Raw genomic sequence first — 9,027 nt, forward strand, 5'->3', positions numbered from 1 at the left:
ACATGCATATGCACAGCCACAAGGCTAGTTCAAGTTCACAGTCAGCTCTGAGAGGACTACAGCACTGTTTCAGGGGGAGCAGATTCACAAGGCATGAAGGCTGCAGAATAAAAAGTAGTGTCAGCTTTAAATTCCTGAATAGTTTACAGCACTGCTCTGTCGGTCTGTCCAGCACTTTGGACCAGACTGAAATACCTCAAGAACTATTGGATGGATTCCATGAAATTTCATCCAGACGTTTGTGCTCCTCTCAGAGTTAGTATAATCAAATAAACTACAGTCACAATTAGATTCAGAGTAGAACAGGATAAAGTATAAAATACACGTGTAAAACATACATACCCTGGAAAAAATTCAGCAGTTAATTTTTTGCATTTGCATCTGGGGGAATGTAAACAGCAGCAACAAGATAGTGATGATAATATGGTCGACATTTTCATATAAAAAGTTAGACATCTGGGGAACATTGTCCATCAAGTGTGACTGCATTCTTTCACAAAGCATCACTGATGTAAAGACAAAGTCCTCCTCCACTAGTCATCCAAGTTATCTGCTTGGAACTGGTCGTCAAGTGCAATAGTTCAAGTAGTTAATCCAAACCTTGCATTTCCTTTTCCAATCCCTATGAGTGTAATTCAGTCAGGAAATAGACGTTTCAGCAATTAAGCAAACAGATTAAAATGTAAATGTCATCAAGTTTGAAAGACTTACTGGACACAGCATCTACGTGCGCTACCATTGCCATCATCCAGCAAATGTTAGCGTGCTAGCATGCTAAACACAGAGCTGTTAGCGTGGCTGTAGATCTCTTTACTGCATTCACACATACAGATACAAAGTAGCATGCAGTGTCTGGCCTCATGAAGCTGTGGCTTTGTGTGTGCTGTGCTGAGCATGTAATTCATGTATGTCTATGTTGTGCACTGAAGTCGTTCATCTCCTGTCACACCCAAGCTGGCAAGAACGATTAGCTGAAAGTGATCCTTACTCCACTGGTGGAGTAGAGTTTTAACTTTGTGATTCTGTTTCTGTGGGCATTAAAACGAGTGCCACTGGCTATCGCCTGGCTGCCGCTTGCAATGCATCAGAGGACATTTGCATAAAGTTGCACTTTTCTCAACTTCCCCCAGTAGTAAAGCTGGACACCCTTTAAATCTCTGTAGCTCAGTGGGCATCGTCTGGCCTCAACACAAAGTACCATTTACAATAAATAGCAGCCTATTGCTGTTTCAGCTTTTGTGTCTGTTTGTGTAAATGGTTCATTAGTATTGTTTCTTCTGGTACTGATGGGAAGACACTGTCTAACAAGCTGATATCACTATCTGTGAATGCACAAGTCCATGCACGATTAGATTCAGCATTTTTCCCTCAGCTTGGTGAAGTCATGTTCTGTTGCATTCATTCTCTGTATATATTTCTTCATGTTTTGCAGAGGATTTAACCTGTGCCAGGCCGCACAATGACAGCACTCATATCACATCTAAATAGGGTGAGTATCATACAGCTGTTCTTTTTTTATGTGTTGCTATCGGCTTTGTACTCAATATCACAACATACGTAAAGTTCAGGTATGGGATTTGGTATTGGGAAGGAAAAAATGGTTTTGGTTCATCTCTACTTTCTTCTTTTCTTCTGTCTTGTTGATCATTTTGTGACCTTTTTGGGGGGCCACAAACCCCAGGTTTGAACCCTCTGGTTTTCAAAATCACCCTCACCAATAAATGTGGTTTGAAATTCTCTGAAACATAAGATTGTTTTATGACTCAGAACTGAAATAAATGTGTTCTATTCCAGTTCTATGTCAGTAAAACTAGACTATAAAGTTTATTTGGTGTGACACTTCATCTTAGCAGCTCATGGCTCCATCGATTCTGCAGAGAAGCCTCTGATTTTATATCCTAGTGAGAGACAATAAATGGTTCACTCCAATTTGGTGTAAAATTCATAAACACTGAATTGTGTCGCAGCACAAAATAAAGCATGTGCATTTGTTAAAATGGGTGGCATGCCCCTTTAACATCATTTCAGGCCAGACTCTCTTCTGTGTTTGGGTTCCTTTGGCTTCCATCCATTTAGACGTAATGGCATTCATTCCAGGAAATCATAAAGATACAATTCAGAGACTCTGTTTTTATAATCAGAAACTAGGGGCTCCTCTTTTTTCTATTATTTTTCCAATCAAAGCCGCAGTATTTCATTCCCCCTCAGTGTAAAAGATTGTTTTCCTTCAGTGGTATTGCCCCTGCAATGTAGTCTGCGACCTCCACGCGTTTCACTTCTACGGAAAACATTTTGCTCCCTCTACTCCTCCATGCACAATTAATTTCAGATGTCACTTGTAGGTGGCTGGTGAATTCCTGAAATACTGGAGTGTTTTTTTTTCTCCGCCTCACTGTATTCCAGTAAGTACAAATTGGAGATCTGTGCATCAGAGGGAACGACGGAAATGAAATGAGACAGACTGAAAACAAGCCTTGTGCTGCTGGTGCCCTACAGAGAGGGACTTATTCAAAATGCCACGCTCAACTTCAAGCTACATTTGACATTATTTTGGTTGCCATCCCATCCAGAGCCACTCAGACACGGTGGTCAGATGTCCATGCTGGCCTCTAAAGGCAAGTAACCACAGAAAAGCTGAGGTTTTCCAGCTGAATAGGCAAATTGCAACAAATGGACAGGATATAATGCCTTCTTTTCCTTGTCACAAAATCATTATCATAAACCTGTGGAAAATGAAGGGAAAACAGTATCCACAAACAATATTTCAACTTTCCATCTACCATTAATAATCACTGTGAAATGAATGTAACTAATTATTTTATAGTTTAATAAATTATCCTCTTTAAGTCAAAAATATTGTTTGATTTGCCCACAACCTAACTTAGCCATTAGCTTAAATCTAACCATTAGCTAACATTTTCAAGTAACAATCATTTGTAATGTCTTATTAACCATCTGACATCACATGTTCTTTTATGGTGGAACAATATAGTGTAATATTCATTGTTTGTCACACAGAGAAGAGAACCTTACACCTTTTTGTCTGTAGGATAAGAATCTCTACATTCTGCTAAAGTGAACACAATAAGCACAGTGTATGTTTCTTGGTCTGTAGCCAGCTATAGTCAAGGCTAACTCCAGCTAGCTCTAACTGGATTTGACTCTGACGCTTTAAACGTCCAATGTGTAAGACTTAGGGGGATCGATTTGCAGACTATAGCAGAAATGGAACATAATATTCATAAGTATGTTCAGAGGTGGTCATGTCCCAGTTGAAATGTCCAATTTATGACCTCCAAGGGGTCCAGGTGCTCAATGCCAAACATAAAGTGATGTGTCTTTGGCAAGTAGGCCTTTACAGTATTGAACTCTCAGCTGTGCAGCCTTTGTGCATATATAAACAAAACAGAGGAGGAAAAGCAAGTCATTAGGTAACAGATGTCATTCTAAAATTTATTTTATAGCACTTTTGGAATGGGAAATGTACATTTTCCATTCCATAACACCACTGGCAACATATTTTGACCACAAACTGCATGCAGTACAGTCTACTCTATGATGGTGTGTATTATTTTAATTAATTACGGGCAAATATACTTTTCATCGCCTTTTAGTTGATGGTATACCATCAATGTGCACTTCCATGGGTGCAGCCGTTATTGTGAAAAGCAAAGATGCAAAGCTGGCGTCCATTCAGTCCAATGAGAGTTGCTCACCTGGCACATAAGACGAAAAAGTTTTAGCTTCCAAGTTTACTTCCTGGTTACGTGGGTCACTGAATATTCACAGTAGTGTTTCCCCCCTTGCCCCCACCCACAAGTTCCTGCTTGGCCCATAGATTTAACATTGTGATGATGCCACAGATTTTTAAATTGCTTTTTGTCCAGAAAGAAGGTTTTACAAATATAAAAACAACATGAATCAAAAAATTTTATTGCAATACCGCGAGTGGCCACTGGGAAAAATTGTTGGCAAGACTGAGCGGCAGTACCTTATCTAGTTCTGTTATAAGTCTATGCCCAGAACAGACAAACCAAACACTGGTTCTAGAGAGGGCCTTTAGGCTTGCTTGTGAGTTTTGCAGCCACCATAGTTTTTCCTCCAAGCTTGGGAGGGGAGGGTGAGGCAAGGTGCTTGTGATCCGCAAGGTCACCGTTAGATGCCGCTAATTCCTGCTCACTGGTCCTTAAAAATGCAAATCCCCAGAAAGAAATACTGAGTGAATCAGTGTAAGGAGATTCAAGAGAAGGACTTAAATGATTTTCATGGCCACAGTAGTTTTTCCTTCAAGCTTGGAAGGGAAGGGTGAGGTGATTCAGACGGTTCAGACGGCATTCAGATGGTTGTGATGTACAATCTCAACACTAGACACCACTAAATACTACACACTAGTCCTTTAATTTTGTAGTTGACTGATTTTAAGCTGTATCCTCTTGTAACTACACATCAGACATGCTGATTTCTTTGAAATGATGCATTTCTGTGGCATGAAACATTTAGACTACTTACTGCATTTTGCTTTGTAGGACAGCATGAATCAGTTTTTTTCCTGGTGTCCCTGGAAGGTGGAGATGCTACAAGGGAAGGACGGAAACAAACACTTAACTTGGGCTCACTTCAGGACAATATGGATGTGAGGGTGGAAGCCACAAAGGCAGCTCTGTGTTTCAGCGTGAGCTCCGAGTGGCTCTGCTGGCAGACACACATAGATCAGTATTGTGTGTAATCCATGGGACCCAGTGTTCAGTTCAGTCCCGCCCCCACAATGTCACATGAACTCATCCAGATGTGTGGAGTGTGCATGACGAAAGGGGAATCACATTTTTATGCAATAAAAATGCAAAAATAGGCCAATAGTACTGTACCTCTCTTATCTCAGCATCACTACGAGTCTGTTGTCACAGGGAACAAGGCCTTCACCTAATATTTATCTCTGCTGCTAAATTTGGCAGTGCAGATCTCGCATCACCTCTTGCACTCTGACATGAAAAATCTACACTGAGAGGTTGGATAAATATAGGCCCTGAACTAACTATGGAGGTATCCATACTTAGAATCAACCCAAATTCCTAAAACATCTGAAAATACCTCCCAAGCCTGCTTCTGTCAGACATCAGAACTCCTCGCCTCAAACAGCTCCTGATGCCTGCCATCGGCACAACAGGATTGAGGTTAGCTGTGGAGGAATGAGAGAAAGGGAACAAACATAAACTCGTCCTCAGGAGTATTATCCTATTTTTGTGGCACATTTCTATTTATCTCTCCCTTCGCCTCCACCTCTGATTTCCTCAAGATCAGGGAGAATAGTAGAAAAGGCAGAGATGAAACGCAGTTTACCGCCTCCCCTCTCTCCTTTCCGCCTCTCCCACCATCTCCCACCTTCTTCGTTGGCGCCAATTAAACTGGCCCTGGTTCCTCTTGCGTAATAAAACCCTAATAAAACCCCCTATCGGCTTCCTGTGCAGGTTCATAGTGTGGTTAATGAAGCCGCTATCAGCTCACAGAGCAGGACAAGGTCTTATTAGAGCCAGTGGAATGTGGCGAGGCCCACTGGATCAGAGGCTCCCAGCTCATTAGAGAGCATCTGTAGCGGCTCACTTACTGTACATGGGAGACTGACTACCTGATTGGGTGATAGACTTGCTGGCTGACTGGCTGACCAGACTGATTGACCCGTACTTTCTTAATGTATCTGCTTCCTCTCAATGTGCCTTGTTTACTTGAGTTTCTCTTGGTGTTTTCAAGCTAGGGATTGAAATATGGATCACCTAGTTAGGTTGAAAGTCAAAAGTCCACAAAGACAGCTTTATTAAAACCCTTTTGTGTGGAACCTGACTTCACTTGATTATTGCTTCTTTAAAGTCAATCTGATGATAGAGTTTTGGTTGGAATCAAAGGGGAGATTACAGTTTCCTACCAGGATGCTGCAGTGATTATGTATTTTTGTAGGCCAGTGTGCAAGATAGCATCACTCTTGTTCCCCACACAAAGGGGGAATGGGATTTTCCCACTGGATTTTGGATTTGGTTTTGGAAAAGTTTATAAAATTTGTTCAGCAAGATAATCTTCACAAATGAACACCACTTTTATGATTTTTGAAGAGTCTATGTAATCGGCAGAGGTAAAAAGCTACAAACAAACAGCACTGATGTTTTGCGTCATGACTTTTAATTTCAAATTTACATTACATATAGTTATTTGTTATTTGATCCATTGTTTGTAGAAAAATATTGATTGTGCAGCTTTAAGATAACTACATTCTACAGTTTGCAGTTTACCTTAGAACTCTGCCCTGTTTTGGACGGACAAACCTTAATGTCAGTAAGTCCATAGCTACATCTGACATATAAGCTCCACTTTGCTTCTCATGTATAATCACTGAAGACGTGAGTGATTCTGAGTGATACTTTAGCTTGGTGGTGACACAAGCCACCCGAGCAGCAGAGTTTTGGAGATATTGGCTGTAAAGATGTCTGCCTTCTTTCCAACACAGTGGGACCAAATGAAACTTGGCTTGTGGTGCTCAAAGCACCAAGAAATACATTTGAAAAATTTAAAAGCAGTGTCTCTTTAAAAAAATCATGACATTATTGCTCAAGATAATCCACAGACCTCGCTGTGAGTAGTTTAATGTAACAACTACTTTCTTTCTATTGTAAAATCTACCTGAACTACTTCAGAATATACCAGAACTACCTTCTTGCTACTAGAAAGAAGAAGGTAGCAACCAGGTCATGATTTTAAAAAAAGAGACACTGGTTTAGCATTTTTCACATGTACTTTTTTGGTGCTTTGAGTACCGCAAGCCAAGCGCCATTTAGTCCCATTATATTTAAGAGAAGGCACACATCAAGGCAGAAATCTCCAACACTCAGCAACTTCACACCAAAACAGTCTAGATGGATAAACAGCACTACAAGCCAGAGGAAAATATGTATTTTTGATTTTGTGGTTATTCGTCCCTTAAATCTATGAGATTAGTGTACACAGACATGATTTTTACATTTATTTTTTCATGACTTTAAAATTAATGTATTATCGGAAGGAATCATGGTCAAGGTAGCGACAATAAATATGCAACATCCAGTTACATTTTCAAAATAAATGTCTGTGAAACTAAAAACTGCAAACTGTTAAAGCCAATCTAGAGTATATATCTGATTTGTCCGACCAGAGCTTCTTTAGAAACACGGCAGTGCAGCATTGTGTCCTGATTATGCACTAATGAAAACATACTTATGACTGTTACACTCCATTTCTGCCATGTTCTGCAAAAAACTGCATAAACCTTACAGATTGAATCTTAAAAATCAGCTTTATGCTCTTTTTGCACACCTTGAGACACACTAGTCAACCTTGAAAAATGTGACTTTTGCACTTCCCTGTTTCCTTGAATACCTTTCAATGAATGGGTATGAAAAAGTCATTTGTGAGTTACTGTACACACGGAGGAGGAGAGAGCTAATAACACAAAAAAGTGCAAGCATACACTATTTTTCCAGCGCAGGAAAAGTGAGAGTCCTGCCAGTCACCCCAAACATGTCATATGACTGCATATTCTGCAGAACTTCTGACAGTGGAGACGCTGATATCTGCCTTTTTGATGGATTATCAGCTGCTGAGCATTCTAACAGCTTTTTGGAAGGTGAATTATTCCTTTAACTCCCTGAGGTGGGTGAAGCTGCCCTTCAATAACCAACAGTTCAGAAAGCGAGTGCAGGAACATTGCTCTTTAAAGATTATGCCTCAGCAATGAATCACTCAGTGAATCACTCAGCATTTTATGTGCTCGGTATTATCGCTGTAAACCCTTAAATATGGCTGTAATATCACTATACTTTAACATTTCACTCCACGCGCTGCTATGTTTAATAGCTGCAATCAATCCGGTGCATAATTCGGCCTCGCGTGCTCCCCTCAAGCAAAGTCAATAGGTCACATCGAGAAAGGTTATGAGGGTCACGCTCCCTGGGGCTTTCATGTCAAGCAAACCTATTAACCAGCCTGTTACTGCTCATTTTAGTCTTTGCTTTAAGTTATGTTTAGGTTTTGCATGTCTAATACCTTTTGGCCCGGTAGCCCTTTGCATGAGGAAGCATCCCGTCATCCCATCATCCGTCTGAAGGGGCCCCTGAAAGAGAAGCGTCATTGTCTGGGATTTCGGAAGAGGGTGATGCTGGTTGAGACGTCGCATTTCCTCTGCTGCCGGGTGGAGTTCATTAGAGGTCTTCTCTAAACAGAAATAGACAGAGACAAGGCTGTAAAAAGAAGTGAGAAGAAAAGAAGAGGGACAAAGATTAGATGAGAAGTGAGGGGGGGCAGGAACGGAGCCTGACTGGGGGCCTTTTCCTCTAAAGGGATTCATTATGGTAACACGATAGCCCTGTCTGGGATAATGGAGCGGAGAGGAGAGGAAGAGGCCATGCGGGCGAGGGCCCGAGAGCAGCATGATGTTGATGCTTTTTTCCTGGACGGAGGCCGTTCTCCGCAAAAATCCAGCCTCAAATACGCTGTAACAAGAGCTGTGTTGTGGTCCAGAGAAAGCCCCAAAAGCTGTTGTGTCGGGGATGGAGGGTTTGTACAGATTCAGCTGATGTGGAGGCAGATAGGAGTCCTTGGAAAGCAGTTAGTCAGAGTGAGCTGAAAGCTCAATTGCTACAGCAGGAAAAACATTTGCTTATTTCAAGGCACCCAAAATAGATTATTTTTCTTATCATATTTCATTATCCTTCCACTTGCTTGAATGCAGGGGAAAAAAGGCAATTCTGTAAAGCTATTTATTCAAAATTGTCTTTGATAGGAATGTGAGTCACGAGTCATATTTTCATTTGGGCTCATTTTCTCAACAAAACGCAGGAGCGGAGTGCAGGGCGTGCCTCCCTCCGCTGTGTTTAGGTAGCAGGCGTGGGGGTAAAGAGACACGGGCCAGAAGCCTCCACGCTCCAACAGCAGGTTTCAATTCTCCACCAGTGAGGCAGGTTAACATATGCAGACACCAATATGTGAATTTGGCCAGGTTTATTTTCT

This window comes from Lutjanus erythropterus, chromosome 21, assembly GCF_056507025.1.
Source record: "Lutjanus erythropterus isolate fLutEry1 chromosome 21, fLutEry1.hap2, whole genome shotgun sequence".
Taxonomy (NCBI): domain Eukaryota; kingdom Metazoa; phylum Chordata; class Actinopteri; order Lutjaniformes; family Lutjanidae; genus Lutjanus; species Lutjanus erythropterus.